At 40.3% G+C, this 4,308-nt stretch overlaps 1 non-coding gene across 1 annotated transcript; it reads left to right on the forward strand.

Moving 5' to 3' along the window:
• The first annotated feature begins 2,739 nt into the window (after positions 1–2,739).
• trnad-guc (transfer RNA aspartic acid (anticodon GUC)) lies at positions 2,740–2,811 on the forward strand. The gene has a single exon. It is a non-coding gene; the product is annotated as a tRNA-Asp (tRNA).
• The last annotated feature ends 1,497 nt before the right edge of the window (positions 2,812–4,308 follow it).

Consider the following 4,308-nt stretch of genomic DNA (forward strand, 5'->3'; position numbering starts at 1 on the left):
AAGAACAATAGTCTTCTTTTTCTTCTTCTTTGGTGGTATGGTGGTTCATATCCTGCTTCATGTGAATTACCGCCATCTAGTGTCACAGCTTCACAATGCAGACTGTCCACTAGGGGAGCTACAGGCCAAGATAAGGAGAAACGGGGGAGGTGGGACTATTATAGGAATTAACTGTATTGAATGTAAAGTTCATTTAAATTCACCTCAGATTCACCACTTATCCCTGGGATAATCAGATTTGTGTATGAATGTTCACATTGATTACATTATATCAAATAAAAATCATGTCACTGAGTGAACATACTTCAAATCATTTGATTACTGAAAACAGCAATATGGTTTATCTTGACCTCATATCAGGAGATATCATCAACTGTGTCATGCATAGCAAAAGATTTTTGGGTGACATGTGCAAGCATCATAGTCATAGTTACAGGAAAAATCTGGTCCTGGACCTTGGTTGGTATGGTTCAGGTAATGTGAAGGGTTTACAGATGCAGTCTTAAACCTCCCTTAGTTTGAAAGATTCTGTGGGCTGAAATGTGGAGGAAAGGAGAGGAAGAGTACAACTTTACAAGCACTGTATACTCAGGTTATAAAATGTGATATATTATAGATAAATTGCTGATTAGTTACCGAACAGTTTAAAAAGTAGTTGAATTTGCTTAAAATTGACCAGCGACAACATACACTGCTGCACACTCAGTCATGCATATATAACAACAATAATAATGATAATAATAATAATAATCCACAGACATGTGTCATTCTACTACCTCATGAGCACTTTTACTTTTGATACATACATTTTACTTCCACTTAAGTAATGGAGTAATTTTACCCTGATGTATTTCTACTTTAGAATAGAAAAAGATCTGAATACTTCTTCCACCACTGAATATAACTGTGAAAAACTGGATTTCCATTTTTGTCTACTATTTCACTAAATCACACCCTGAAGTTCCCAAAACAGAGCAAATATATACTTCTCAGACCTGGTCATTCTTAAGAGCAGAAAGACGGATGTCCCAAATGTTTATTGCTCCAGGGTTTTCCCCAAGCCAACAGACATTTGTTCAACTGAAAACCAAACATTTGCTTTTTTCAGCTGCTTAGAGAGAAAGGCCAAAGTCAGGGAACGTACAACAGTATACAAAAAGTATTCACCTCCACTGGAAGTTCTCATGTTCTATCTTTTCCAACGCTGAATCATAGTAGATTTAATCTGACTTTTCTTACAAATGTAAAATACAAAATACATGTCTGAATCATTGGTCCCCTCCTTTAAAAGGTACGGTGGCCCTGGGGGTCAAAACATTTCAAATCAGTCATTTCAGAGTTTACTCAGCAGACGTGTTCAGGTAGGTTGGTGCTTGGCCGAATCAGCCAGAGGGCTGGGCCAAACTCCACCCAGCTATGATTGGTTGTTTTACTGTCAGGCAACTGATGATGCTCTGGGCATGTGTTAGCAAGTGTTAGCATGCCATCTTCTCCAGCGCTGATGACCCTTCTTATGTTGCTTGTTGAAGAGTAGCTGTTGTGTTTTCTGAGATTTTACCACGTTTTGTGAAATGTTGTTGTGTTTTGACCCTCAGGGCCACTGTAGATAAGACATAGCTGAATCACCACTGGTGCAGCTGATTGGTATTAACAGTCACGTCTTCAGTTACATGGAGATCACCTGTGTGCAGTACACAGGTATCAGTTGATTGTAGAAGAAATAGACATGTATGTGGAAGGTTCAGCTGTTGATGAATCTGGACTGCGGCAAAATCTCCTTCATGAAGACAAACACCCCAAACAACTCCGTGAAAACATAATTGTAAAGCAAAAGCCAGGTGATGGACAGAAGAACATTTCCAGACCATTTAACATGGCTAATTACAGACTCTCAAGTGACCTATTTATGCACAACTTTGATGCACTTGTACTTAACATGGGGATTTCCATTTGTTTATGACTGTACTTCAACTTCTACTCTGCTACATTTCAGAGGGAAACTATACATTTTACTCCACTACATTTATTAGTTTTCAGATTAAGATTTAAAATAGAGCAGCATTTGACATGCTTATAATTACAATGCATTGTCACAGTTAAATATCCTCTAAACCTCTGTAATGGTTTATGCACCCAAGCTTCTTCCTCCTCCTCCTCCTCTTCTTCCTCTTCTTCTAACAGCTACAGTTGCCAGTTTCAGCAGATATGATGGAAATCTCACCCAAGTGCTCAGAAATCAAAACTGGTTAAAACTGTTGCAACCAAACTCAGTCCACATATTCATGTGACAGGTATGGCTTTGCTCCACGGTCCTGTCATGTTGTGCCACTATGAGGCGCGGTTCAGTTTTAATTCGTTATGTCATTATGTGAGGCCCAAATGCGTAAAATTGTCCATTCATTCAGAAAATATTTGGAAAAAACGGTCCAAACATTGAACACTTTGCATAACAGAATTTTCCTCTTCATAACACATTAATCATCACATGACCCCTCACACTACTGGTCTGAATACACGGTTATCCAAGGAGGGCTGCTGGACTTGCTTATAGAAACCTGAAAATGTTTCCCCTCTTATCCAAGTGGCTTCCTCAGTTCAACCTGACTGATAAGGAGTCCCAGGTATTTAAACTCTGTGGGGTCATTATCGCGGTTTGTGACCACTTAAATCGTTTAAACTCAGTGTAACGTCATTAGAGTGACATACTTTTCAGATTTGCGGGCATACACGTTTATGTATTCCTCGTTAGTATAGTGGACAGTATCTCCGCCTGTCACGCGGAAGACCGGGGTTCGATTCCCCGACGGGGAGAATGACGTTTTCAACCAGCTGCTAATTTTTCACGAAGAGAAATAATACAGCGGCCATCAAGCACATCTGAACATAATGCTATACATTGCGGGTGTACTTCTAAGTGACGAGTGGAGTGTCTCAGTTATTTAACCTCTGTAGGTGCGTTATCTCCATCTTTGAAAACACTGAGGACGTTCGTGCTCCTTGCTGTGTAACTGCAGTCATTAGAGTCGTTGAAGTCACCTGGAAAAAGGTGTGAACAACAGTTTTGGAGTCGTCACATGAAGCCAACTGTGAATAGCTGTCAAATCTCCTGGAAAATCAATGGGAGGAATGGCCCCTCCAAACTGTCAGGATTATTACCAGTCAAGTAATTTGAGAACACTGACCTACTGGACTGAGGCAAACACACGGCAGCGTCCCATTTAAGGTGCTGGTGGAGGCTCCACCTGTAAGCTTGTCCTTGTCGGCATCACTTCACAAAGTTCTCTTAAATGATCAGTTAAAGGGAAGATGGGACTCACTGTTTACTTCTCTGAATTCATTCAATTCATATTTCAACTGACCAACCTCAGTGATAGGAGGAAGAAGATCGGCTCTCAACTGCATAACATGATGCAGGGCCAGGATTTCGTTTGACATGCATATACCAGGTGTATTTTGATGAAGTTAACATCATGACCCACAGTTTCCCTGTAAATATTAATCTTATTGGCCTCTATAAACATTAAGTAAGCCCTGTTGATTGACCCTGGTACCCAGTCCATGTCTCCCTGAACGCATGAGGAAGACTGAAGTCAGCTGGAAGAAGCTTCTTTGGTCTGATGAGAATCAAACAGTGAAGTTTTTGGCCACTGGGCACCAGATTGCACTGAACGTCATAAACACAGCATCATGCTGTGGGGGTGCTTCTCAGCTGCGGCCCCTGGGAGGCCTGTGAGGGTAGATGGTAGAAGAAATGATAATAGTGACCATGTGGTCACTGAACCAACCTGCAGTTTTTCCAATTGCTGTTGCTCACAACATTTTACGTGTTGCTATACTCCTATTTTTTTATTTTTTTTTTTTTGCCATATCATATTAAATGGTAGGCTACATCCACAGTAGTTTGTCAAGATAATTTATATGACAGACATTTATACAGAGCACTCCACCTCCACATCAAGATCAGTTTAAGTCATGCAGAGTATTAGAAAATATGTTTATGTTATATGTGTTATATGTTTCTGATGATGTCATCAGGGTTATCTCAGCTCATGTTTGGTTAACAAAAACACAGCAGAACATTAGGCTGACAGAAGTGCACATTGAGCAGGAGTGGTCTAATGAAAGACACTATCCAGGTGCATGATGGGAAATAAAGGATCCAGTGTTTCAGAAGCTTGACACATACTCGGACCCTGTGATGCTCTGATTTCGACAATTTGACCTAATTGTCTTTATAAAAACAGTCAAAGACAGACTACAAATCCAATCTGTTAGGACCAAAACACGCTGAATAAAGAACACAGCAGC

Source organism: Chaetodon trifascialis, chromosome 19, assembly GCF_039877785.1.
Source record: "Chaetodon trifascialis isolate fChaTrf1 chromosome 19, fChaTrf1.hap1, whole genome shotgun sequence".
Classification (NCBI taxonomy): Eukaryota; Metazoa; Chordata; class Actinopteri; order Chaetodontiformes; family Chaetodontidae; genus Chaetodon; species Chaetodon trifascialis.